Source organism: Callospermophilus lateralis, chromosome 11 (assembly GCF_048772815.1).
Source record: "Callospermophilus lateralis isolate mCalLat2 chromosome 11, mCalLat2.hap1, whole genome shotgun sequence".
Taxonomy (NCBI): domain Eukaryota; kingdom Metazoa; phylum Chordata; class Mammalia; order Rodentia; family Sciuridae; genus Callospermophilus; species Callospermophilus lateralis.
In genome coordinates, this window is record NC_135315.1 from 63,778,891 (window position 1) to 63,806,879 (window position 27,989).

Sequence of the window (27,989 nt, forward strand, 5' to 3'; positions counted from 1 at the left end):
ATCTGTGAAATAGAGGAGCTAATTGTCCCTGAGGTCCTGGGCCTGGGAGGAGGCCTCCGGGGAGGGCTGAACCATTATCACAGAGGCTTGGTGGACAGAGAGTGGCTCTAATGGTCTCAGGGACAGGAGTGGGGGTGGGGAGTGAGTAGCCCGTGACTCAGAGAGAGGGGTGGGTACCTCCCACTCCACTTGCCTTCATTCCCTCTGCCCAACCACACAGCCCTCTGCTGAAACTCACCAGGCAACTTCCACACCAGGACCTTTGCACATGCCGTCCCCTCTACCTGGATCCCTCTTTCCCCAGACGCTCCTGGGCTTCTTCTCTTATCTCCTTCAGCTCTGACTCAGTGCAATCTTTGGGTGACCTAACCTAAACTTGCAGTCCCTTCTCTGACCCTGCCTGTTTTGATTTTTCATCTGGGCATTCTAATTCCCCACTCATACACTCTACCGCCTGTACTAGGCTGTCAGTTTTGCAAGGACAGGAAATCTGTCTGTTTTGTTTACTGACCTGTCCCCAACAGCTGGCACAGTGCCTGGCACACACGGGGAGTGCCTAATAAATATGGCTTCAGTGATTGACTGATGGACAGATAGCCGGCAGGGCACCCTGCCTGCTCCCAGGTGGCCAGCCCTGGGTATGCTGGAGGGCAGGGTGAGGGGGAATTGGGTGCCTGAGCCTGGAGTAGAAGGTGAGAACCCTGCTAAGTCTGAAGTTTGGATTTGATTCTGTCAGCAGAAGTCAGAGGTGGGGGGGGTTTAGGTAGGGAAAGTTGGGGTCAGATGCTAAAATTTTAAGTCTCTGGAAGAGAGAGAGAATGGAAGGGTGAGAAAGCTCATGCTGTGATGAAGAAAGGAAAACAGGTGCATGGATGGATGGATAGGTGGATGGGCGGACGGACGGAAGGATGGATGGATGGATGGATGGACAGAAGGATGGATGAGTGGATGGGTGTCTGGATAAGTGAATGAATGGACAGAGGAGTGAATGGTTGGATGGAGGAATGGATGGATGTGTGGATAGATGGAGAGATGGACGGAAGGATGGATGGAGGGGTGGATCAATGGGTGAGAGGATGGATGGATGGATGAGTGGAGGAATGAGTGAGTGGGTGGATGTGTGGATAGATGGAGAGATGGACGGAAGGATGGAGGGAGGGATGGATGGATGAGTGGATGGGTGAGTGGATGAATGGATGGATGGGTGTGTGGGTGGATGGAAAGATGGGTGGAAGGATGGATGGATGAGTAGATGGATAGACAGATGGACAAGTGGATAGATGGATAAGTGAATGGATGGATGGGTGTGTGGGTAGTTGGAAAGATGAGTGGAAGGATGGACGGATGAGAAGATGGATAGACAGATGGACAAGTGGATAGGTGGATAAGTGAAGGGATGGATGGGTGTATGGGTGTATGGAAAGATGAGTGGAAGGATGGATGGATGAGTAGATGGATAGACAGATGGACAAGTGGATAGGTGGATAAGTGAATGGATGGATGGGTGTGTGGGTAGTTGGAAAGATGAGTGGAAGGATGGACGGATGAGAAGATGGATAGACAGATGGACAAGTGGATAGGTGGATAAGTGAAGGGATGGATGGGTGTGTGGGTAGTTGGAAAGATGAGTGGAAGGATGGACGGATGAGAAGATGGATAGATAGATGGACATGTGGATAGGTGGATAAGTGAATGGATGGATGGGTGTGTGGGGTGGATGGAAAGATGAGTGGAAGGATGGATGGATGAGAAGATGGATAGACAGATGGACAAGTGGATAGGTGGATAAGTGAATGGATGGATGGGTGTGTGGGTAGTTGGAAAGATGAGTGGAAGGATGGACGGATGAGAAGATGGATAGACAGATGGACAAGTGGATAGGTGGATAAGTGAATGGATGGATGGGTGTGTGGGTAGTTGGAAAGATGAGTGGAAGGATGGACGGATGAGTAGATGGATAGACAGATGGACAAGTGGATAGGTGGATAAGTGAATGGAAGGATGGGTGTATAGGTGGATGGAAAGATGAGTGGAAGGATGGACGGATGAGTAGATAGATAGACAGACGGACAAGTGGATAGGTGGATAAGTGAATGGATGGATGGGTGTGTGGGTAGTTGGAAAGATGAGTGGAAGGATGGACGGATGAGAAGATGGATAGACAGATGGACAAGTGGATAGGTGGAAAAGTGAATGGATGGATGGGTGTATGGGTGGATGGAAAGATGAGTGGAAGGATGGATGGATGAGTATATGGATAGACCAACGGACAAGTGGATAGATGGATAAGTGAATGGATGGATGGGTGTATAGGTGGATGGAAAGATGAGTGGAAGGATGGACGGATGAGTAGATGGATAGACAGACGGACAAGTGGATAGGTGGATAAGTGAATGGATGGATGAGTGTGTGGGTGGATGGAAAAATGAATGGAAGGGTAGATGGAGGGAGGAAGGGACAGAAGGCCCATAGATGGTGGATCAGTCATTGATGGATGGGTGGACAGATGGAGAGGGTGACCATAAGGATGATGATGAATCATTTTCCGAGTGCTATCCGTGTGTCCTGCACTTTGTAATCATCGACCTCCTGCTACAACCTTAGCCTGGAACCATTTCGGTCTCCATTTTACAGATGGAAAAACCAAAGGCTCAGAGTCATGAAATGGCTCACCAAGAGTTCACAGCTGAGGAGAAGTGGAGGCCACATTTGCTCTCAGGTAAAGCTGAGTCCCCTTCTGCTCTCCTGAAAATTTGGGGATGTTGTCTCTGTCCTGCGAGAGGGTCCGTCTCGGGAGCAGGCTTGCCCCCTGGCTGGCCTCTTGGGGGGGGGGTCTCTGTGAAGATCTGTGCGGTCTAATCTGATGTTGGGTGTCATGTACCCTCCCAGGAGAGTGAGACGGTGGTGGGGGGAGACCAACCCACAATCCTCCACGGGACTCTCGGCACTGGTGCCCACCCCGTGGGGAAAGGGCGTGGGTGGGAGAGCGGCTGGCAGGATTCACTGGGGATGAAGAGAGCTCGTTCCAGCAAGAATCCTTGGTGCCCAGGCCTCTGAGCACAGCACAGCAACAGTCCACAGACCCACGGTGTAGGGGGGGATCCCACTCCTCAGCTGGCTCAGGGAACACTGTGAACAGAGGTGCTTCTCCTACTGGGGCCCATCCCACCGGCTCTGCCACGTGACCCCCAGGCCCGGTGATCCTTCCAGAGTAGTCTGATGTTCCCGCACTCTAAAATGGAGGCGTAGATCCCTGACCGGCAGCTTCATTAAGATGATTCCAGTCTCGTTAGCAGAGATTTATTTCCCCAGATTTATTTTCTAGGAGTTAGGGACACAGCCGTCGATCAAACGGACAAATGAGACAGATAACAGCAGTGCACACCTGTACCCCCCGTGACTAGGGAGGCTGAGGTAGCCTGGGCCACACAGTGAGACCCATCTCAAAAAAAAAAAAAAAAAAAAAAAAGAAAACGAAACAAAAATCAAAACAGTCAAATATTCCTGCTTTGGGGGATCTGATAATGAACACAACAAATTAAGCAAATTATGCACATGTCATGTGGGGTAGGATAGAGAAAAATAAAACAGGGGAAGGAGGGTGAAGAACAGGGTACAATTTTAAATAAAATATCTAGGACAGATATATCCCTGAGAAGAGGCCTTTGAATAGAGACCCCACATTGATGAAAAAGTGAGCCATACTGAAATCTGGAAGGGGGGGAGTATCCACTGGTGGGTGCAGCAGGTGCAAAGGCCCTGGGGTCGGTATGGACCTGGTATGTTCAGGGATAGAAAGGAGGGGTGAGAGGGAGAAGGCTAGGCGCCTAAGACCTGAGAGGTGATGACAGCTTAGAGGTTGTGGCTGAGCTGGAAGGAGGGCTTACAGCCGAGATTCGAACAGGCTCCCGGGGGCTGTCATGTGCGAGGAAGGGGCTGTCCGTCGGAACTTGGTAGGGTTGAGCCCTGCCTCCCCCTTCCCCAGTGGAGGTTGCAGGGAGCTGGTCACTGTCCCCACTAGGGTCCAGGCAAAGGTTGACCTGAGGAGGCCGGGAACTCATGGGGCCCCAACTTGGAGAAGCACCTGAGTCCCCCAAACCTGGACTCCTGACTGCCAAATGCAAGGAAGGTGCAGGAGGCACCCGGATGCGTGCCGGTGGGTGGCTGCCCTACCCTGCAGTGTGGAGCCTGCATCCCTTTCACAGCCGCCTTCAGAAACTCGGGGTTTTTAATTTGGAAACAAGTCTGTGGCCCGCTTTTCCCACGGTGGGAACCCCCAAGGATATGCATGGAACATAAACCCAAATTGTTCAAAAGCAAAAGGATGAAAATCCTTTCTCAAGCTCCCACTGGTGTCCCCAGTGGGGTGCTGGGGGTGGGGGTGGGTGGGACTGGGGGGCTCTGATGGTGGGGGTGGTGGGGGGTGGAGGGGGAGCCGCCTCACCCCCCGCAGGAGCTATGTGCTGACACAAAGCCCCAAATTCCGCATCTGGCTTCCCTTCACTGCACTCATTCTGTGCCTAAGCCCGGGCTCAGTGGAAGGCCCAGGGGGGATCCCAGGACAATGGTGTCCAGCTCTGGCTGCTGACCTCATGGTCGTGCCCGGATGGGCTTCATGGCAGTATCCCCCCCCCAGCCTCCCCCCGAACCAGGGTGAGCAGAGTCGAGTCTCCCACCCAGGCCTGCCATTCGGGGACAGAGTGTCCCTGCTACTTGCATGCTTCTTGTGCTGTGGGGCTCACTACCTCCCAGGGCAGCCGTGCTTGGCTTTGAGCTACTAGGATCACAGGAAAAAGCTGTTCTTTCTTCTGTGCCAGCGGTGGAAAGAGGCCGAGTTTTGGGCTTCCAAGAGCGCTAGCCATGTGTCCCTCTGGGTTCCCACGGCCAGCCCTCTGTGCTCACTGTTCTCCCAGCCCTGAATCCCCCCCCCTCCCCCCCCCCCCGCCCCAGCCCTCTCCCCTGCTGCAATGTTGGGCCTCTAAACAGCAGAGGACCCGGATGGGGGTGGGGCTTCAGACCTGGAATGACTTCTTCAGGCAGCGGGTGTGACTGGCCCTCTCTGTCCATGACTCCACAACCTTGGGCCCAGCCAATAGCAATTGAAAAATTAGAAAAAAAAAAAAAAAAAAATTTGCACCTGTCGGTAGCAGCAGCACAGCCTGGGATCCCAGTCGCTCAGAAGGCTGAGGCAGGAGGACAGCAAGTTCAAGGCCCAGCCTGGGCAACTTAGCGAGACCCTGTCTCAAATTTAAATAAATAAATAAATAAATAAATAAATAAGGGCTGGGGTGCAGCTCAGTGGTGGAGGGCCAGTGGGTTCAATCCCCAGCTCCCCACACATGCACAAAAGTGTTGCCCAAGCGGAACCTGTGCAGTTGTTTCCCCCAACCGTGCAGCATGACTACCAGGTACACAGCCTTCATGTCGTCCTGGGTTTCCCTTCTTTGCAAAATGGCAACATGTTTCCCTTCTTTGCAAAAATGGCAACATGTTTCCCTTCTTTGCAAAAATGGCAACATGTTTCCCTTCTTTGCAAAAATGGCAAAATGCTTTAGATGAGGGGGTGAGTGTGGCGATCTGGCTATCTGGAGAAATCAGCATGCTGGTGGTGGCTCCGGATGAGCTGATAACCTGGGATTTGGGGACCTCTCTAAGAGGTGGGGGGACTGGGTCTCCTGTTCAGCCCAGCCGCCAGATGTGGGGGAGCAGGGAGGGGCTGCTTTCTCCATGCCACCCTCCTGCCTCATTCCGGAGCCCCTTGCTGTGGACACCCTAGTTCCCTCGCCTCCTGTACCCTGCCCTCCGTAGCTTCTGCCTGGCTGTTCCAGAGGGCTGGAGACGGTGGCGGACTTGCAAGAGATTCTGGGAGGGAGGGCCAGGTGCAGCTGGAGGTGAGAGGGCTCTCTGGGCAGACTTGGAAACTGGGGTTGTGGGGTTGAATGGCGGTTGTCTCCCCAGGGCATAAGATGGGCAGAGGCACCCCAATCCCAGCACGCCTGCCCAGCTCCCCCGCAACGCCTGTCAGGACTCAGATACCTGCTGAGCTCCCTGACGGTCACAGAGATGCCTGCTCAGATGGATCTGCAAGGTGCAGACAGAGGATGGGTTGGCTCAGGGTTCTGTGGCCAATGGTGTCAGGGCCAGGACCGGAGCCCGTGGAGTGTTGGCTAAGAGGGGACCAGCACCACCTTGGGGCCATTCCTCTGGTCAGGTGGTGCAGACCCTTGCTCAGGACCCTGGTCTTGAAGCATCCAATGGTGCCCAGAAATCCAGGCGTCAGAGTAGTCAAGAAGCACACTGTGATCTGGGGAAATGTGCTCCTGCACGGAGATTGAAGAGCAGATCAAAGCCCGGCAATCATACCTTTGAATCAGAAATGAACTGTTAAAGGACATTTGGAGAAGTCTGTGAGCCTTGAGTGGGCTGTGACGAAGTCTCAGGCTGGGGCTTGTTGCCTCCATTCAGAGTAGAAGGAAAGGCTAAATTTCAGGTGGAGGTGGCTAGAAATAAGGATACTTTTTTTTTTTTTTTTTTCTCATTCAAATACATGTGCCCCTAAGTCCCATCCCTTACATGTCTCCTGCTCTAGAACTTCCTGCCAGGAATAGAGCCTCAACAACATCAGTAAGGTCACATGCAAAAAAAATGATGGTGACAAAATAACAGCTACTAGTCTTCATAGAGGGCTTGCTCTGTGCCAGACTCTAGGCATAGAGCTTCCCTCATCTCATCCTTACGTGTCTGTGAAGCAGCCACTAGTGTAGTCCCTATTGTGCAGAGGAAGAAACGGAGACACAGAGAGGCTAAGTAACTTGCCTAAGGTCACACAGCTCTTAAGCAAGGGTGTCAGAATTTGAGCCCCAGATTGTCTGGCCCAGGGAGCTTGTGCTATTTGATCTCCCACTGCCCACCATAGAATAGTGGGCACACAAATGGGGTTGAATAGGTGTTTGACCCGTTTCAAGGGTCATCGCCGAATCCTCTGTGTTCACAAAGGGACGTTTTCTGGGCTGGGCTGGGCTCTGTGGATCCACAGTGGCTCCTAAAGTCCTGGGCAGGTCAATGGGTTTTAAATGGAGTCGATATGAGTTGCCCTCTTGCTGTGGATGAGGCTGCCTGTGGGGAGGGTTTCCTCCAGCTCTGGGTCCAAATTTCTGAGCAGGGACCCTCACGGGGGACCTACATCACCGATTTCAATAGTCCAGGATGTGAGCAGAGGGGATGCTGGGTAGAAGGGACAGCCTGGGCAAGGGTGTCCTGGTTATCAGTCAGCCCTCCTGCTGCCGGGGCATGGGGCAAGGCTGTCCCCAAGAAGAGGATGTACCACTCCCTAGAGCTCCTGTGAGATCCAGGCCATCACTGTGTGTTCATTAATCACCACCGACAGGATGGGGTCGGGCCTGCTGAGCAACTCCATGGGGGCATCGGCCGCAGGAGGGAACCCACGGGGAGGTGGGTTTTGGAGTTCAGCTCAGGGGAGCAGGGGCTGGGGCCTCTGGGCCAGCCTCCTCCCCTGGAATGGGGCGGTCTCTCTCTTCTTTTGGCTTTAGCTGTTTTTAAAATTAATGAATTTGGGGAGACCACATGGAACCACCGAACATGGTCTAGAGATAAATGGCTCTTCTCTCTTGTCCTCCCTTAACCTCCTATCTCCCCTCCCGGCAACCAGTTTCTGGTGTCTCCTTCTAGAATATTCTATTAAATACACCCTTGTGTGTACGTACCTTGCTTGCTTTAAAAAAAAAAAAAAGCTCACGGGTGGCACCCAACGCCCTCTCTTTTGTACTGGTTTTTCGCCATGTCTCATGACACTTCTATGTGAGATGCATCCCACAGACGTTTATGGAGCACCTACTAAGGGCCAGGCAGTGCTGTCTCGTGGCCAGGTGGGCAGCCCTGCCCTCAGAGTCCTGGCGGCTGGCTGTCCTGCTCCGCGGCACTGACGCTGTGCCGTGGTGGCCTTCGCCTGGGGGGACACTGTGCCGCTCTGTCCTATCACAGCGTGAGCAAATTTGGATGCACAACTTGCAAGATTATCAGAGGGATAAATTCCTAGGCCTGAATTTTCCAGGATTAAGGGGATGTGTCTGAATGTGGCCCGCTGTGACCAGATTTTGGTTGCAATGTCAGGTGTAGGTTGGGGACAGGGAGGTGTCCCAGCTTGGGGACCCAGGTGACCCTGCGGGAGATGGGGCTGATAGGGGTTGAGAGGCACATGCGAGGACTGTGAAGGGAACGTGTGCTGGGGAGGGAGGAGCGGGGAGCCCTCAGGCTGAGGCAGAGCAGAAGTAGAGAGGGATAATGTTCCTGGAGAGCTGTGATAGAGGAGTCCGGGAGGCTGTGTGTGCCCGGAGGAGGCCTGAGACTCAGCCTGGGACTCCCTGTGTGCTGTCTTGGGAGCTCTGGGTGGTCCCTCCACTCACCCAGGGAACACTCTGAGTATTCCTGCACTACTGCCACTAGTCAGTGCACAGAGCACGGAAGGGGAAGCAGTTCACCTTTGGGGGGAACATCGTACCCATTCTGCAGCTCAGGAAACTGAGGTTTGGAAGGAGAAGGCAAAGGCTTGGGTCCCCCAAATCCCATCTCTATCCTTCCTGCTTCCCACCCCTGAGAATTGCCTGGGCTGAGGACGCTCCTGTAAGTCGGCGCTTCCAGCCCCAGTTGATTCCTGGGATTGGGCTTCAGCTGGCCAGTCCAGCCCTCCTGTCCTGCCTATGGGCCCGATACTGGGGCTGGGCCCCCACAAAATCTGCTCTGGCCTGACAAGATTTCCAGCCCTGGGCTGGGATTGTGGCTCAGTGGTAGAGCACCCGCCTAGCATGGGCGGGACCCGGGTTCGATCCTCAGCACCACCTAAACATAAAGGCATTGAGTTGTGTCCATCTACACCTAAAAAATAAATATTAAAAAAATAAAGAAAGAAGATTTCCAGCCCTGTTCCCATGGCTCCACAGCTTCAAAGATGTGTGGTTTATCTTCAGCTCCTGCTGGGGTGGGCGGCCCAGCACCTCCTCACCTGACTCTCACAGAGTAATGCCCCTTGGAAGGTCAGACCCGTGCACACGGAGGCCCAGGGCACCGAAGGCCTTAGCTGGCTGAGCTCTCTGAAGCACAAATTTGTTTTACCCCAGAGAGACCCACTCCCCAGACTCTGCTCAGCCTTAGAGCAGACAAGGGTCAAGTCGGCAGTTAGAAAATCTCCCCGGCCCAACAGGACAGCAGATTCCTTTGGGAATCTAAGCCAGCCACCTGGGGGCAGGCCCACTTAGATGGTACTCAGGATATTCTAGAGTCCAGCCTGAGCATAGGGCAAGTGGGAGATCAGAGGCCTCAAAAGACCCAGAAATGGGTGGGTAGGGGCAGAGCTGAGTTCCAACCAGGCTGGATTCCTGTCCTGTTGACCACCAGGAAGCCTTGTCCCTCCCCATCGCCCAGTTATCCAGCTTATTCCATTCACAGAGTAACTCGACTTAAATTTTTTTTTTTAAAGTGCCTCACATACTCCTCATCACTGAGCAGACGCCCTCCCCCCCGGGGGGTGGGGGTGGGGGGTGCTGGGCCTGGAGAGACCTGTCAGCAGCCAGAGAAGCAGTGGGATCCCCACCCTTCCAAATCAGCTGGAGTCCAGAGCCCTCGGGGTCAGGGCTGGACACAGAAATGAATGAGCAGAAGTCCCCTCCTGGGAAGACAAATCACCAACAGTTTTTGTCTCCAAACTCTTAGCTTTCTCCATTGGCTGATGCAAATACATTTGTAGTGTTTTTTTTTCTTCTTAACATAAACAGGATCACATAGCAGTCCCTAATCTGCCTCTTGATTCCAGTGGGAGGGGGCAGTTTGGGACAATTCACGGACTCAGATGAAACACTGCAGGCCAAGGGCTTTGCCCGCTGCTGAGGAAGGAGGACGAGGGCCAGGGCCAGGAGGGGCCAGTCCTGGCTTTGGGGCAGAGTCCTCCCCGGGGTCTGTGGAGTGATGGCCCCCACGTGGGGACCACAGTGGGGGAGGCAGGGAGGGGGGCAGGCAGTGCCCACTAGGGTGGAGAGGGGCTGGGTAATTGGCCGGATTATCCCAGCGGGAAGGCCTCCTTGGGGGACAGCTATTTTTAAACTCTGAGAGACTGAAGCCACTTCCCTCCCTCCCATTATTGCCCTTTATTCCTGTCCTCCTGGGGCCTGGAGGCCTGGCCCGCCTTCCTGGAAGCTGTGTCCCTTTAGGGGAGGAGACAGAATGAAAAGGGGGCAGGGAGAGGGGAAAGCAGCCCTCTGCATGGACCCACATCTCTGGTCCCCACGAGCTTCTGCCCGGGCGCCTCTTCTGCGCCCTGTTCTAGAGGAAGAAAGAGGTTTTGGGGGGAAGCTTAAGGGATGTTTTTTTTTGGAGGCCTCGGGCTTTTTACCCTCTGTGGCCTCCACCAGGAGCCCCTTGAGGGTACTGGAAATTTCTTAAATTAAAAACAGGATGGGGCTGGGGATGTGGCTCCAGCGGTAGCGCGCTCGCCTGGCAAGCGCGGGTCCCTGGGTTCCATCCTCAGCACCACATACAAACAAAGATGTCATATCCGCCGATAACTAAAAAATAAAAAAAAATAGATATATATATAAAAAAGAAAATAAAGAGGTTGTTTCCACCGAAAACTAAAAAATAAATATTTGAAAACCAACCAACCAACCAGGATTGTTGGGTTCATAACCAAAGGTCTAGGGGGTCTTAGGGACTCAAAAGATGGGGCTAGAATCTTGCTTCTCTCAGTATCTCAGCTCTGCTTTCCTCTGAGTGGGTGGGTGTCATCTCAGGTGGGTTCACCCAACGTGGGGGGGGGGGGCAGAGGTGTCCCCAGAGGCTCCGTTCCACCACTCTAGCAGCCCTGGGAAGTAAAACGCCTCCTCTTCCTGCAGACCCAACCAAAGTCCTAGGGCTGAATCTCGCTGGTTGGCTTTATCACAAAATGTTATCATTCAACCCATCACTGTGATGCCTACTGCCAGGCCCGGTCACTTCTTCCCCCTGGGCCTGGGGATGGCCCCAAGCCCACGGGAAACAATTTGATTGGAGGGTATGGGGTCCGAGGAGTGGGGTGAGATCCCCAAGAGTAAGGTTCTCAGAAGAGGGGGGGGGGCTAAACAGTGGCAGGACTTGGGACCCATGACACCTCTGAAAGTTGCCCAGCCTGGACAAAACCCTAAACATCCAGACCCTCCTGATGCCCAGGAGATGCAGGATGGAGCCCAATGGAAAGTCTTGGCCTTCCACTTGGCCCCCTGCTGCCTGCCTGGCCACCGTGAGAGCATCCTCCTCAAAGCCAGAGCTCCAGGGGAGGAGCCCGGGGAGGAGAGGTAGGCCCAGGGACTGTCAGAGCCCAGCACAAGGGAATCAGTCAGCGCCAGCTCCCAGAGCTGATCAATGCCTGCTTCCGGCAGGCGGGGAGGGGCGGGAGGGACTCAGTGTCCTGTTCCCCAGGCTGCCATCATTCCTGAAGTTCTGCACGCCTCAGATCAATGCTTCAGGGTCAGCCTGGGGCCTTCAGGCACCTGGGTGGGGGAGGGGTGGATGTGCATGCCTGTGTGACTGCCTGCAAGGTCCTAGCCACTCCCCACCCCCACCCCCCCACCCCACCCACAGCATCTCTGGGGACAGGGCCCTTGTCTTCCCTCGGCAATCACTCCCACCTGTGTGTTGCCTAGCACATGCCAAGAGCACAGCTGGCATCGGCCATTGTCACCATCAGTTTTGGTCATTATCATCACAGACTGTCTTGGGACAAATGGTGCTAAGGAAAGAGACCAGGCTGTGGGTAAAGCTACCGGGCCTGGGTTCTGCTTTGTGGCTTCTTGTCCGAGAGAGAGAGAGAGAGAGAGAGAGAGAGAGAGAGAGAGAGAGAGAGCTGGGAACCTTTCTTTCCAGCTCAACTGGCCTTTGACCCCCCCCTGGGGTGGATGGAGCTTAAGTGGAATGCAACCCTGCCCTTCTGGGCTTCCTGCCCTGGGCTCAGAACAGAAATGTGTATTCTGGAACCAGCCAGCACACAGGTCTCTCTGGCGGGGTAAGCACTGAGAAAGAGGGTATTAAGGCTCCGACCCTGGCCACCTGCAAGTTTTGTGCTGATAGGTAGACTGTGATTTCACACAGGGTCAAGTGCGGGTCTACAATAGTACAGGTGCAGGGAGGCATGGCTGCAAGTACTCAGCAGAGGAGATCCATTCATGCACGCGTCTGCCATTCTCATTCTGTAGACACTTACCATACACCCATGGTGTGCTGAACCCTGGGTGGTGCACCCAGGGACCTGTCTCTGTCCTCAAAGAGCTGGACAAGGGGAGAGAGAAACATTAAACTTGACACCTCAGAGTAGTGAGGTGGAAGAGTCCCAGGGGTAGATCTCTTTCAGGGGAGCTGGCTGAACTAGCTGTTCTAAAGGAAGAATGATTCTAAGAAACACCATTCTTGACCCAGCACGGTCAGTGGGTTGCTGAGACCCAGCCGGTAGCCGGCCTGCATGGCCAGCCAGTGGGTCTGGAAGAGGGAGTCCCAGGGCCCTGGGTTGTCTTGAGAGTGGCAGGTCCCCAGCCTGGGAGATTTCATATCCATTGTGCATTTTGATCGTCTTCTGCTGGCCAGGAGAGGCCCCGAGTGCTGAGTCCAGGCCATGGTCTAGGGCAGGCAGGAGAAATCCTGACGTGTCTCTGGAGGAAGCATTCCTGGGGAGCATCAGGTAGGTGCAGCTGTCTGTCTGGCTGAGAAGAGATACCGGCCAGGGGTCATCTGGGTTCGGGGTCTCAGTTGATAATAGCAAATGCTTGACGTATGCCTAAAATAAAAGCAGTGGCGTTTTATGAAGATGTGACGATCCTAAGAGCCAGCAGCTAGCCAGGTATGACGGCACACACCTGTAATCCCAGCAACTCGGGAGGCAGAGGCAGGAGGCCAGAGTCGGCAGTTTAATGAGACCCTGTCTCCAAAGAAAATTAAACAATAAAAAGCGCAGTATAGAGTGCTCCTGGGTTCAATCCCCAGTATGAAAAACAAAACAAAACAAAACAAAAAGGAAAATAGAAAGAAAGAAAAAGAGAACTGGCAATTGTAGCATAGAGAGCTGAGGCTCTGACCCTGCTGTGCACAGACAACACAACCCAGGCTTGGAGGCACTCTCTGGGAGCCACTTGGTGAGCCTCACTGTCCTCAAAATGGAGAGATCAAAAATGATACGAGGGGCTCCTCTGACCTCCTAGACTGTGGCTCTAGGGATGCTCACCTTGCATACCTTTGTTGGTTATGTACTGAGGACAGGGTTGGGAAGTACCTTGACAACATCCTTGTCCTGGGGCACCTCCTTCCCTGGAGGGGAAGAAGGGGAATTTCAGGTTAAGGGACAGTTGGGTACAAGGCAGTGCCACAGGACACCCTGCATAGGCCCATCTCGCTGGCTTCTCCTCTGGTTGTGTCAGAGGGGGAGGTTATTATTCTTATTGCTGGGGCTGTTACCTCCCCAGTTTACAGAGAAGGAAGTGGGACCTCAGCGAGGGATGTATCCAAGGGCTGTCTCCTGGGAGTGGCAGTGCTGGGGTGTGGGTCCACCTTGGGACACTCCCAAACACTGCTAGCTCAACAGGAAGCAGGCAGCATGCCTCTGCTCTTGCAGGGGGAAGTCATGAGCCCTTCTGCCCACAGGTGGAGCCCACCAGTGCAGGTGTGTGTACTGATTAGAGGTCTGCTGTGTGTCTGTCCTCCTGGTCCTCAGTCTCTGCGTCTGGAGCATGGGAATGTTCCTCAAAGGGAGGTTGGTGCCCCTATGCCTGGCAGAGGACCCACAACAGCCGTGGGCCATTAAGAATTGAACTCCAACCTTGCTAGTGGGTTGGGTGCGTAAAGTGTGAAACCTAAAGGCAGTGACCTGGACCATTTGGTTTGCTTCTCTCCTGGGGCATTCTCCGCTGGCTGACCTTGGGCAAGACACTTGCTCTTTCTGTGAAATGAGTCTGAGAATGGGGCCCAGGAAGAAGACCCCCCCACCTGCCTTCCATGGGCCATCTTGGAGAACAACTGGGAGGGGTGTGTGTGTGTGTGTGTGTGTGTGTGTGTGTGTGTGTATGTGTGCGTGCTCGGGCGTGCTGGTGCATGTGTTCATGCATATTGATTATCCAGGCTTGATGACAGCCTAGACTCACCCCCTGTCCCAGGAGACCCTCCAGGGCGGGTGTGGGGGTGTTGGGGTCAAGTCCTCTAGGATATCTCTTTTCTCTCCACTTGTAAGGCAGGGTCTCAGTTTCTTTATTTGTAAAATGTGGCAATGAGGGGATCTACCCCAGAGGGTCAAAGTGATGGTGTAAAACTAGTCAGGACCTTTGCATAGAGCTGAGCACCCCGTGACCTGAGCCCATTTTACCCAGCCTATCACCATGCTGAGCACTTTATGTATACTGATCTCCTTTAGCCCTCACTCCAGCTCCGTAAGACAGGGATTCCCCGTATCTTCACTTGACCATAGGGAAACTGAAACCCTGAGTGGCAAATGACTTGCCTCCAACTTGTCAGTCGAAGAAGTGGGATTTTCAAACTCAGCACAGCCTGAGGATGGTGAGTGCTCCAGATGACTGTGGAGCCTAGGTGAAGAGCCTGGGTCAGAGCCCTGGGCTGGGGGGAGCCTGCAGACGGCTCTGCACTGAGCTGCCTGCCAGCAATCTGGGCGGAGGCCAGAGAGCCGTCCTCCTTGGTTAGAATCCTGCAGCCAGTCTCCCCGCTGTGCAGACACATAATTATATTTCACATTAAAGGGGAAGCTGGAGGCTGAGGGGGGCCTAGGAGCCCTTTTGAGATTTATGCTCTGGGCATAGACCCTGCCTCCCCAGCCCAATTCTCTGGCCCCTGGGCTGAGCTGGGGGTTCAGGCCAGTGATAAAATGGGGCTTCCCTGGGTCAGGGCCCAGCCAGGCTGGTCTGTCTGCCAGGATGAAAGGCCTGGGCCCTGCAGGAGGCAGAGAGATGTGAGGCTCAGACAATAGGCCCCAGGAGGCTGAGAGGGCAGGGCGCCTGGGGACAGGCTGGGGAGGAAGCCTGAGCCTCCCAGACAGGGGTGGGCAAGAGGAGGGGGTCACACGACGGTCAAGTCAGCCGAGAGAGGGCAGGGGGGGGGGAGGAACACAGAGGAGAAAGCAGGAAATGGGAGAAGCCAAACTGAGCACAGGATGGGGAGGGGAGATATGGCATTAAGGGGAGGTGGTGGTATGTGCGTGAATGTGTGTGCCTGGTGTGCAAAGCGAAAGGATTATGTGAAGAGTGCATGAGTTTAGCTATGTGTGTGGGTGCACATGTGTAGACACCACCATTTGTGTGCACGTGCAAGTGTGTATGCACCTGTGTACCTGCGACCACCACGCATGTCAGGACGCATGTTTTGCGTGTGTGGACGCGATGCCTGGGCTTGTGTGTCTGGCTGTGTGCACTCCTGTTCAAGATTCCCCTGCCTGTGTATGCATGCCTGTGTGTGTATGCTCGCCATGCACCTGTGTGTGGTGCGCGTGTCCCCGGGAGGATGTGCTTGTGTGTGTGTGTGTGTGTGTGTGTGTGTGTGCGCGCGCGCGCGTCCCAGTGCGCAAGTGGCTGGCGGAGTGTGTGTTTGTGGGGGGGCAGCCTGGGGCTAGGAGGGGGGCGCAGGGCCAGGCCAGGGCCGTGGTGGGCGGGGGCAGCAGCAGCAGCAGCAGCAGCACCGCGGTGCAGGGCGGGCGTGCTCTCGGCGGAGAGTTAGACGAGTTGCCGAGCTGGGCAACGGTGGCAGCGGGGCGCGGAGCTGGGTGCGCGCCGAGCTTCTGCCTCCCGCCGCCTCCTCGCCTCCATTCCTCGCTCCCCGTCTTCCCCGGGCCACGCCGCCGCTGCCGCCGCTGCGGCCGCCTCCCTGGGAACGGTAGCCGGGGGAGGGGGGGGCCTGGCGCGGCTGAAGCCCGCGGGAGGTGCAGGACTCCCGGGGCGTAGGGGAGCGCGCCGGGCCCTGCCCGAGATCAGATAACAGCCGGCGGGGGAGGGGGTGGACCGGCCGCGCTCACAGTGGGACTGAGGGACCGACGCCAGCTGCGCTGGCCCGAGCGAGCGCCCTGCGGCCGGGGGCGCCGTCCAGGCGCGCGCCCCCGACCCGTGGCTAGACCCCGGCGATCCGCGTCAGGGACGGACGCGCCCCTCGGCATGGAGCACCCCCGGGGGCTGCCCTGAGGAGGAGGCGGCGGCGGCGGCGGCGGCGGCGGCGATGCAGCCAGCGCAGCGGCAGCCGGGGCCAGGAACGGCCGCCCGGAGCTCGGAGGACGCGGAGCGCGCCGCGCCCGGGCTACTGACCGAGGTAAGTGTGTGGCCGCGGGCGCACGGACCCTCCCCCCCACCCCCAGGAACCCGGCCCCCAGCTCCCCGCAGGCCGCCTTCCCGGCCCGGTGTGCGCACGAGGCGGTGCAGCAACAGGGAAGGTGGGGCAGGAGGGTTCTTCCTCGCTCTCGTTTTTCATCTTTTTTTTTTTTTTTCCTCCCTTGGTGAACCATCGGAGGAAATGCTGACTGCGAGCTTTTCTTCCTCTGCCATGTCTCCGGGCTACCGCCACCAGGGAACTTTGCTCCGGGCTAACCTTCGTCCCGGGGGGCGCTCCGGAAAACTTTGAGGAGCCTCGGCCCCCCTCTGGCCGGTTTGCATGAGGTCGGGGGGGGGGGGGCTCAGAAAGGAGCTGGAGGAGCTACTTTGGCGCGCGGCTTTGGTCTCTCCAGGCGGTGACCTTCCTAGAGACCCCACCATCAAGGTGGGGCCACTGAGAGGGCGCGTGGGTTTTAGGAGCTGGCCTCTGGGGTGTTCCCAGCTGGATACCGGCGGGGTCCTTGAAGTCGTTTCTCTTTCGGTCTCTTGTGCTCTCCTGGAGTAAAAACATTCTGGAAATGGTTCTCAGCCAGAGGTTCGTTCTGCTTTTGGAGAAGCCCGCAGGGCTTCAGGGCTGAGGGTCCCTCCTGAGCGGGCATGCCTGCTCTACGTGCCCTGGGGTGGGGGGAAAGCTGGAAGGGGATTCAGCGGCTCAAGGCAAGTGACAACTGGGCTGGGAAGCGCCTTGGGTGGGGGGGGCTTCCAATGCGATTGGAGGCCTTGGCCGTGTCTGTGCCTCTGTGCACATGTCATGTGAGTGCCTTAAAAACCTGTGTTACGAATGGGGTCACAGGAAAGTGTTTCTTTGGAGGTGGCCTCCCCTTCTGGGAGGTTCTACCTCCCTGCAGCCCGGACTTGTGGAGACTTGGAGCCATCCCCTTCCCGTTTCCCAGGGGGCGTACCCATCCCGGAGTGTGGTGCTGCCTGGGGCCATTTCTAGTTTCTTCTTCACTCCCCTGTGCCCGGGTCTGAGCCTTGCTATAAAGCGCTGGGGGACCTCCTGCGCCCCTACATCCGCGTCTCCGAACCGGGGTTCCTAGGCTCTGTCTCCCGGGAGCGCCAAGGCGCCCACACGCCGCTGAAATCGGCAGCCGCCTCCTCGAAGGTGCGAACCCAGAAGGCGTTAGCCTCCGGCCTACCCTTGGCTCCCTCCCTGAGGTGCCAGCAAAGGCCAGCCCCTGGGTGCTGACCACCCCCCCCCCACCCGGGACCGGACCTCAGCCTCACTTTGCGCTAGGTTGCACGTTGACAGCCCCCTTCTCACCCGAAGCTCCACCCTGGACCGCCGCCATGTGGCAGGAGAGAGACAGCTCAGCACCAGAGACTTGGGGGTCTTTTGGAGGAGTGCTCCCTCTTGTATTCCCAGAAGAGCCCCCTCCTTGTCTGCCGGGGATCTCCAAAGAGACTTGTCATTAGAGTCGACATCTCAGTTTTCTGGTGGCCCCTCCCACCAGCTAGGGGACCTCAGGTTGGCTGCCGGGGAGTGGCGGGGGGATACCCTGGAAGGGCTGGCATCAGGTGGGGCCAGGCCTCTTGAGAGAGAGCATGGTGTGAAGGGGGAGGAGCTTGAGCATCCTTAAGGAAGGGCTCTGTGCACATCCAGTAGGCGCTCTCTAAATGTTGAGAGTTGGCCCAAGCCTAGAAGAAGTGGAACCCAAGTTTCAGATCACCTCCTTGTTCCCCTCCGTGGTGAGAACCTAGTTGAGCTCCGTCCTCCGCTCTGAAGAGAATGAGCCTTCTCTTGGGGAAGGCCTGAGTTTGTCGGGGTATCTCTGGCTGCTTGGCTGTGCCCAGTTGCCATGTCAGATCTCCACAGGGCCACCTGGTGACTGAGGCAGGGGGTCCCTCCAGACGTATACCTGGTGGAGGGGTGTTCAGGGGGCTGAGCTGTGCTGGAGAAGCTGTTGCCCAAAGCCTTGCAGCAGGTTGGGTTGAAATAAACCTTCAGGTAGCTCTCTCCTGGCCTGGGGCTGCCCTGCCAGCCTTCCTGCCCCGGGGCTACCATATCCATCTCCCCAAGTCTGCTCCAAGAAGGACGGGGTGACACTAGGTGGCCCCGAAGACAGTGAAATAATAACAACAGCGGTGATAATAGTAACCCCAGTATCGGGGACAGCAGCACCCTGCAGTGCTTCAGCACTGGGCCAGCCGGCCTGTGTGCAATTTCCTCTTCCCTGGCCAGGCCTCTGGTGCCCTGGGCCACAGTTGGCAGCGCCATGCGTGGTAAACTGGAGGCCTTGGCACAAGGTAGGGGGGCGAAAGTGACTGTGTTGTCACTCCTAGTAACCCGTATGGTTACTTGCTAGGCCTGCAGGCAGGGGCTGCTGCTGCACCTCTATGCTCGCCCAGCGGTCCCCCTCAGCCCCCATGTGCCCAGGAACTCTGGGCTGGGCCCTCCCTTTGACAGGTGCACCTGGTGCCTGTGGCTGAGACTTGGCCAGGGTTTTCCTGTGAGTGACACATGGGCACACCTGCCTGTCCCCTGGGGCCTGCTGCTGGAGCCCTGCCACGGCTGGCACCAGGGAGAAGCTGGGAGGGGGGCAGCTTGTGGGCAGCAGGAGGGGGGGGAGGCTGGGCCGGCCGTGGGGAAGGTGTGGTGGGCGTGGGCTCAGCCCCACAGAGGCTGCTGTGGGGGATTGGCAGTGTGGTAGGGAGCCTGCAGAGGGAAAGGCTGCAGATGAAAGCTAGCCGCCTGAAAACTGGGCCGCGGGCAGGGCTGCCGGAGGCTTCAAGAGGAGCCATGGGGTTGGGGGTTGGGGGATTGGGTGGGGGCAGGTGGGTTTTCTGGAGGAGCCAGGCCTCAGGCAGGACCAGAGCCCTTACTGGGCACACTGGCTGAGGGCCCAGCGTTCTGCTAGTTGATTTAATTTCCTAATGGCTTGCCAGTGCAGAGGGTGGCATTAGCTTCATTCTACAGATGGGATTGGAGGCTGAGGAGGCTCTGGAGGGGCCATAAGCTGTGAGCCTCTGACCCAGAGTCCTGGAACTTTCCTAGGCACTGACCTTACTCTTCCTTGCTCAGCAGACACCCCACCCAGCGGTACGTATGTGCCAGGCTGGCCCCTGAGAAAGGTCCCACGCAGGCCCTGGGGGCCTGCCATTCCAGCCCCCAGAGAGCTTCATCCTCAGGACCTAGTGAAGGCCTGGCATGTAGTAGGTGCTCAGTAAGTGTCCAGAGATGCTTCAGTGACTCTGGCTTTGCTGGACTGGCACGAATTGTGGAGGCACATGCTCTCTGGGGGTGAAGTGCCCCGTGGTCCCCTGTGCAGTGTGTCCAGCATAAACAGAAGTGCTTCATACATGGCTGTTGAATGAATGGCGCTCACTATGTGGGAGGGAGACTCGAGGGGAGTAGTGCCGGGGAGGAGGTGGGGTGAGGGAGATGCACTTCTCTGGGCCTCGCTTCTCTTTGGCCTTGGTTTCTTGACCGTGCAGTGGATCTGATGCCCCAGCCACAGGAAGGCCCCTGGGATTACCTGGGATGGGGAAGAAGAAATGTGAGCTTTGGTGTGTGTACCTCTGAGGCCCAGGGGTGGTGGTCTCAGCAGAAAGGGGGGTGTGCAAAAGAGGCCCTGGAAGGAGGGGGTGTGAGCACCCGGGGAGCCTTGGGAGTCTGCTGTTCCAGCCCACCCTTCCCATGGAGGTGTGGAAAATGGCCCCAGAGAGGGGAGGCGTATGCTGCAGTGAGAGAGGCCTCGCACGCAGGCCTCCCGCCCTGGTGTGTGCTCTGTGTCTCCTCCTTCCACACCCCTCTGAGGTTCCACAGCTCAAATCCTTCTGCTTGACTGCAGGGGCGTTAAGAGGCTGCGAGGACTTTGCAGACCCTGGCCCGGGGCCCCCTCCTTAGCCTTCCGCCCTGTGGCACTGGACAGTGCTCTGTGGCATGGCTAACCAGGAGCTAGAGTTCCCTTCTTAGTGCCCCAGGGAGCAGTTCTGCCCTGGCTAGGCCTTAAGGCTGCTCCTAGAGTCGGTGGAGCACAGCCTCCCGAATCCTGCCTAGAAAAGCCCCAACCTCTCCTGCAGGCCTTGGGCAGCAGAAGCCCCTCTGCACCCTTCACTGGTGGCCTGGACTTCTTTGAAGGACTCAGGCTCGGGCAGGGGTCACGGAGCAAACAAGAAATGGTAGAAATGGTATGGAGCAGAGAGGCTCCCACCGGAACATGGTTACTTGAGCACCTACTATGTTCTTGATGATCTCTGGGTGTCAGGGCCTTTCCTCCATCCCAGCTTGGATTCCCCCCTACCACCCTTTCTCCTTCCGCTTGTTCTTGCTGAGCCTCCAACAGACGAGGCTCACACCGACCTCAGGGCCATGGCCTATGCTATTCCCCCTGCCTGGGCCACTCTTTCCCAGATCTCTACTTCTTCCTGCCCTTCAGGTCTAGTCCAAATGCTACCTCCTCTCTAAGGCCTCCCTGACTGGCCTCCTTCACCCCATATTCCCTCCCTCCTGCTCTCCTTTTTCTCTTGATGCCGTCTGCTTCAATACATTTTGTCTTGTTTATTGTCTGCCTCCCCTGGGGATATAAACTCCTCGACTATGTGGTTCCCCCTTAGCTCTATCCCCAGGGCCTGCCCTCCCGCGTATAGTAGGTGCTCAGTAAACACATCGGGTGGAATGGGCAGCTTCAGACGTGCATCATGCCTAACACCCAGCAAACGCTCAGTGGGCATGGTTAGCTAGAATTGCTGCCCATTCTGCAGAGGAGAAGACTGAGCCTCAGAAGGATGACATTTCTGCTCCAGAATTGTAGACTGGTCCAGGGCAGAGCTGAGATTCAGGCCTTTTCTCCGGGGCCTTTGGCCTACCGTCTGTTCGGCTACGGGGAAAAGGAGTTGGATTTATGTCAAGCTTCAGTTCTGGACTGAATTCTTTGTATCGGTGCCCTCACTGGCTGCAAGTTCTGAGCTTCGTTCGTCACGTCCCCGGCACCTGGCCTGCTTCCAGCTCACCATGTCCCTGCCCCAACCCTGCAAGGGGCAGAAGCTGTTCCCATTGCAGATCTAAGTGCACTGAGGCCCGGGGAGGCGGACCGCTTAACCTTCAGCCAATTTTTTTTTTTTTTTTTTTGAATCAGTGAATCTTAGCTTCCTTCCGTACAAATCATAAAAACGTATGGAGGCCTCAGAAGGTGGGGTTGATGGGGAGAGATCTCCATTCCTGGCCCAGTTTAGCATTTTCACACTTCTGGCTGTATGTGTTTTGTGTCAGTGCACTTGACTTTTCTTTTCCAGCCTCTTTTTGGACACACCACCCAAGTTTATATGCACACACACACACACACACACACACACACACACATACCCCTCTATGTCTATTATATACGTATATTGATTTTTTAAAATCGGCACTGATCAACGTTAGCAGCTTCCTAGTTGTCAAGAGACCCGGATGCACACTGGTTAGTTCATATTTGGTGGCCTCTGAAAAGACAGGGCTTGTGTTTCCAACATGAGCCACTTAGTGGTGAGCCACTCAGCTCAGCTCAGCCAGGTGTGCAGGGACAGGTCACCAGCTCCTGGAGTTCACCTGGACACAGAGGACGGACCAGGAAATGGGAGAACCAGAGCCATTTGCAGCTCTCCGAGTTCCCACCCCTGAATGGGTATCCCGGGGAGTGTATGTGTGACGGTGACACCTCCCTTGTGAAATGGAGCACCCTGAGGCCAGAGAGGGAGAGCCGCAGCCCAAGGTTGCACAGCTCATGAGAAGCAAGGTAGGAACTTCACCCTGCTCGGCCTTCTTGCAGCTGTTTGGAGACTTGAAGTGGGGGAGGGCACGCAGACAGGGAGGTGCTGGCTGGGCGGTGTGTGACGGGGAGTCAGGGAGGCTGAAAGACTGGGGCAAGGGAGGTTGGTTGAGAAGGAGCTGTAGGTTTGGGGCGGGCCCCTCACCCCACCTCCTCCTCCTTCCAGCTGCAGCTTGGGCCCCCCTGAGCTGGCGGCTGCAGCCCTGCAATTCTCCAGCACTTAAAGCAAAAATAAATCGCTGCCAGCAGCTGGCGTTTTGGGTGACAGCAGCAGCGCCACCCCCTGCCCCGACCCTCTGCCTCTGGGCTCCTGGTTCCAGGCCAAGGCCAGACTCGCACTCAGGCTGTATGGAGCTGTAGAGGGCTCAGGGGGGGCTTGGCATCGCCCAAGGAGCAGGGTGGCGGGACCTGATGGGTCACGTGGAGGGCAGAGACAGGGTGGACACCTGGGGCTTGGGGGGTGCTGGAGTCCTGAGGCAGGTGACGAATGCTCATTGGTGGAGCTTCCTAGAGGTCCTGGCTTCAGCCATATGGAGATAGGGTCTAGGTAGGGCTGGGGTGCGGCAAACTCAGGGAACACACCCCTCTTCCAGGCCATCCTCGGGCCCATCTCTGCTCTTTCCGGCCTCTCCTTTCCCTTCCCAGAGAATCCTAGAGGTCTTGCCTTATCACATGTCTGTGCTGTGGGGCTGGTATCTCGGTGGGTGAGGGAGGTTCCAATGGACAAGTAAACCCACTCAGGAAGAATCACAGGCGTGCCCATATTCCTTTGTCACTCATTACAGTTTGTAATTGCAAGAGGGTTGCATGCTCCTGGTTAAGTATCTAGCCATCGGCAGGGTGGAAAGTGACCCTCTCCTTTTCAAATTTTGTTTCTCACTCCCTCCCCACCCCCCCCAAAAAAAGCTTCGTGTTCTTGAGGGGACCATCATTAGAGAACTTTCTGGATTTTCTCAGTGGTTGTGCAAATGTTAGTATGCAAAGTAGGTATATAAGCATGCTATTTTCCCTCCTCCCTTCTTTCCTTCCTTCCCATCCATGCCACTGTGTCCCTTTGAATGTGTGGTGTCCCAATGCCTGATGAACCCATCCTGTCTTCTTTGCATATGGGTTGCGGGCTGAGTCACCGAGTCTCTGGATCACAGAATCCTAGTTGTGGAGTCTTTGAATGCGCGCCGAGCCACTGAAGTTCATGCATCGTGGATTCTTTGTAGAGTTTTTGCGGCTTTGAGACAGGCAACCTGAACTGCAGAATTGGAGCATCTTAGCACCAGGAGAGGTGCTGACTCTTTGCCTAGGTACCTCCTTTCTCAGATCCCACTAGCAATTTCGAAGGTCCCCCTGGCTCCATTCCGAGAATTCTGGGTTTGGAGGGGCGTCTGGGAGTTCAGTTTCTAATCTTGCCCAGTAGCCATTCTTTGCCGCAGTCAAGCCCCCAGGCCCCCCGGGGCAGGTCCCATTCCTTTGAGGCTGTGGAATTTATGGGGGTGAGTCCAGCTTCCTCTTAGGGTAGAGTGAGCCCCCCCCACTTGGATTCCCAAGGGGGAGCACCCACCACTTCTCCAGATAGACTCTTTGCTTCTCTGGTGCCCTTGACCTCCCAGAGGGAGAATCGCTGGCTTCTTCATGGTCTTCAGATGAAGATCCTTTGTCCTGAGGAGGGTCACCCCCTGATCCTTCTGGGAGACCCAGATCACTGTGCCCCTCTGCTGTTCAACCCCCCTGTCATCCCTGAAGGAATGATGTGAGAAGAATTGGGCTCCTACTTAGGAAGAAGAATCTGATGCCCTGATTCTGGGGGGGGGGTGTGAATAATGACCGCCCCCCCCCGCCCTAGTGTTCTTCCTCTTCAAGCTTCAGTTTCTCCCATTTGTGAAATGGGCACCAGCCTCCCCCCTGAGTGCGTTGGCTCCGTGGGCAGGGCAGGGCGGGGCGGGGCAGGGCGGCTTCCTCTCCTCCCTGCGCCTCTCTGCTGTGTGGCCGGAGGCTCAGCCACGCCATCCCTTTACCCCCGCTGGGTCTCAAGCTGTCAGGAGCACCTGCCAGACAGAGCAGCCAGGTCCCTCCGTGGGCCATGGGAGATTTGAGGATCATCTCAGGGAGCGTCCCCAGGAACCTGTGCCGCAGTCTTAGCGTGACCCAAGCCCCGCTCTGGGGATGCAGTGACAGAGGACTGACACCCTGATGCGTGCCCTCTTCCTTTCCTCTGCTGGGCGTGAGCTGGCCTGGGTCTGATGAGCAGAGCTTCGTCCATTTAGGGGTCTTGGCTCTGACCCCACAGCAGATGCCCTGGCCCCTGTAGCACCAGGACCCGATGACCAGGCTCTGGGCTGGTCCCGACCCTGTTGCCTCCTGGTGGCCTCAGAGCCAGCTGTAGCTAGGTGAGGACACCCCAAATGGATTGTCATGTCAGGGTTCAAAAAGGCTGGAGGTTTGAGCATTTGAGATTTTGGATTGGGGGATGAAGGAGGCTCAAAAACTGGTGCAAATGTTTTGGTGGCCCGAAGTTTGGGATCCTGGTGTGGGCAGGGTTGGTTCCTTCTGTCACCTCTGAGAGACAGTTGTTCTGGGCCTCTCCCGGCTTTTAGTGTCTGCTGGCCGTTCGCGATGACCCTTGGCTTGTAGCTTCGTGGCTTTCTCCTTAGACTATCTTTCCTTCTCTTAGAAAGATGCTTGGGTTGGATTTAAGAACCACCCTAATTCTGGGGAGTTCATCTCTGGACCTTTAAGCTATTTACATTTGCAAAAAAAATCCTTTACCTACATAAGGTCACGTTCACAGTTTCCGGGTGGACATATCTTTTGTCGACCCACAACACAGGGTCTTACCTGGAAGTACCACCCTGTATCTTGACATTGTCTTCTTCAAAGAAAATTAGAGTAGCCAGGTGTGGGTGGCCCGCTCCTGTAATCCCAATTGCTTGGGAGAGACTGAGGCAGGAGGATTCCAAGTTTGGAGGCCAGCCGGGGCAACTTAGCGAGACACTGTCTAAAAACAAAGATCATTGTATTGTCGTGAGCAACTAATAAGAAATAAATAAAAAAAAAGAAAAATCAAAAGAAAGCAACTCACACAAAAAAGCCTGACATTATTTAAATATCGAAAACAAAAATAAACAATGTACATGATCATAAAAAAAAATAATAATAAAAAGTAAAAATAAAAAGGGTTGGGGGCGTAGCTCAGTGGTAGAGCACTTGTCTAGCTTGTGCAAAGTCCTGGGTTTCATCCCTAGCACGGGGGAAAACAAAGTCTTAAAAAAAAAAAAAAAAGAAAAATGTTCTTTTCGGGCAATCTACCTTGGAGACACATACCATTGGGGTTCTGTTTGTTGGTCGGTGCCACTTACCATCTGTATGTCCTTGGGCAGATGACCCAGTTGCTCTGTGTCATGGAGATAGTAATGGCCCTTTCCCTGTGGGGCTGCTTGGAGCAATCAGTTCTCAGGCAGCCCTGGGACAAGGGGAGGGTGTGGGAGACAACGCCTTTTATGATTACAGCAATCAGCAAAATGGCTTTAAAAATCGGACTGGTATTTCCGGAAGAGGCTGAATTTCCGTTTGGTTAACCTGCCTCACTGTGATGTACTCACTTCTAGGTCTCTATCCAGCCTGGCGGGGCGGCTATTGTTAACATACGGCTGCTGCCATAATGTGACACTTAGGTTCCCGGTGCCTGGGCAGTCCCAACAGAAAGTTCTGGAAAAGCGGTCTTGCCAGGTTGGAGGGGCCGTGCCTTTGTGACTTTGAGAGCTGTTACCACTGCGCCCTCCAATGGGGTCGTGCTGGCTTGGGGTTTGTGGGTCTGCCTCTGCCACGGCCCACCTCCCAGTTTGCAGACAGGGAGGTCTAACAGGGGAGTGTATTTCTCTTGGTTCCGAGGTGGGAACCATGTTAATGGTGGGACATCTTTCCATGTTAATGCATCTTCTTGAGGTTTCTTCTCTGGCAGGCAGGGTGGGGGGTATTTTCAGACCTCCATATCCACCTCCCCCCCCACCATAGGGAGTCAGGTGGGATGTCCCTGCCTCATGGCGGGGGGGTGGGGTGGGAGACTTCTCATCCTATTGGGGTCTTTGTGGCTGACTTCAGGGACAGGGAGCTGCTGCCCCACTTCACAGAGGACCTGGGCGTGGGCCAGGATGGCATGGCTCTAAGTGGGGGTCACCCACTTGCTGGGTGACCTCATGCTTATCTCCCAGCATCCCTGCCTGTGCCTAGAGTCTAAGGGGTCCAGGGACTTTGGAGTTTCTCCATTAGCTGCAGTCATGGGAGGTGAGGTTGGGTTTCACTCCTCCAGATCCCCTCCCTGGGCCACCAGCCAGGCATGTCCCCCTAGAGGTGGCCTGTGTTGTTTTTTTTTTTTGATGGCTCACTCTGATGCGCTGGCCTGCCGCCTGCCTCTCCCTGGGCTCCTGGCCACCATCAGGATATTTTGGGGGGCTCCAGCACAGCACATGCCTGATGGTGGCTTCAGTACGCCGCGGTGTCACTGGGCGCCCTTTACTTCTCAGGAAGTGGCGCGACGTCTCCCTGAGATTTGGCACCCAAATACAATAATGAAAATGACTGTTTACCCCACATCTGCTTGTGCCAGGCGCTGTGCTCAGTGCTTTCCCGAACATTATCTCATTTAATTCTCAAAAAAATGTCCTGGTTGGACGAGGAAAAGAGACTTGAGACATGGGAGCTGCCCGGGGAGGCAGGTGGCCAAACCCGATGTCAGCTCAGATCCGGAAGCCCCACAGGAAGAGGCCCAGGGCCATGCTGGGTTCTCCCTTAGTAGGAGGGAGACCCCTGCCCCCAGGATCCTAGGAGATGTCTTGTCCCAGAGAGTGTCTCTGGCCTAGAGTGACCGCACTGTCTCATGTCCCCGAGAGCCCTCTGCTCACCAGAGCCGGGCTTCCAGGTTCTGTGGAGGTGAAGTGGGGGCCTGTCTGTCTTTTCCAGAAACCTGTCTATAAGTAAGTACTACAGGATGCTCCAGGATGTGATGGGGCCGCTTTGCCGTTTGGGAGGACAGTTGAGTTGTCGGTTGCTTATGAATTCGTCCGCGGTTTGACTTGGGGATCCCTAGTCCTGTGGGTAAGCAGCTGTCCCCACAGATCCCTGGGTTGGGTAGAAGTCTCTGCAGAGGCTGGCTGGGTGTGGAGCAGAGAAGGCTTCCAGGGGAAGGGACTCTCTGGGTGCTTGCCTTCTGGGGGCTTCTGTCACACCTGTGCCCTCCACGGGGCGGGGGTGGGGTGGGGTGTCCAGCCCCGGGAGCCTTCAGAGCCGACCCTGGGGTGGGGGCCCCTGGATACTTGCCAGGGAGCACAAATTAAAAAATACCAAACCCTGAGCTCGGTCACAGTCCTGGCAGCTAGGGTGGCCCTCTGGGTCACAGACCCCTCTGCTCACTGCCAGGAGGCCTGCTTCTGAGCTTGGGGTGTCATCCTGGATCCTCCCCTTCCCTCCTATTCCAGAACTTGAGCTCCCTTCTGGGGGACCACCTTCCTGTCTCTTTAAGGTCCCAGACCCTCTGGACAGTGTGACCGTTCCTCTCAACTGGGAAAATCAAAGAAGAGACTTTCCCCTGGCCGCCCCAGGACGGCTCACCTTCTGGGACCTGCCTTGCCCCTCCCTGCAGACGGCTTGTTACCCCGCTGTCTCTCGGGGGGCGGGGGGGGGGGCCTGGCACCTCTCACATACCCAAGGCCGCTGCTGCATCCAGGCTCCCTCTTATTACTGGACCCTTCTCTAGACAGCAGCTATAGGGTGGTCGGGAAGGATGCCTTCCAGAGGTGACCACGGAGAGCTCACGGGGGACTGGCATGGCTCCCGCTGGCCTCGGGACATTCCAGGGGACAAAACA

The 27,989-nt window shown here is 55.9% G+C and overlaps 1 protein-coding gene across 7 annotated transcripts in view; it reads left to right on the forward strand.

Moving 5' to 3' along the window:
* Positions 1 to 15,752: 15,752 nt before the first annotated feature.
* Kcnj12 (potassium inwardly rectifying channel subfamily J member 12) overlaps positions 15,753 to 27,989 on the forward strand; it is a 37,444-nt gene continuing 25,207 nt past the window's right edge. For 3 of the 7 annotated variants that reach the window (XM_076870098.1, XM_076870107.1, XM_076870106.1), the window contains exon 1: positions 15,753 to 16,326. The gene's annotated coding sequence lies outside the window, so the exon portion shown is untranslated. Of the gene's footprint in view, positions 16,327 to 16,410; positions 16,448 to 16,737; positions 16,771 to 16,857; positions 16,921 to 21,642; positions 22,103 to 27,989 lie in introns of those variants that run through there. The other 4 variants (XM_076870104.1, XM_076870105.1, XM_076870103.1 and 1 more) reach the window with 4 other exon arrangements.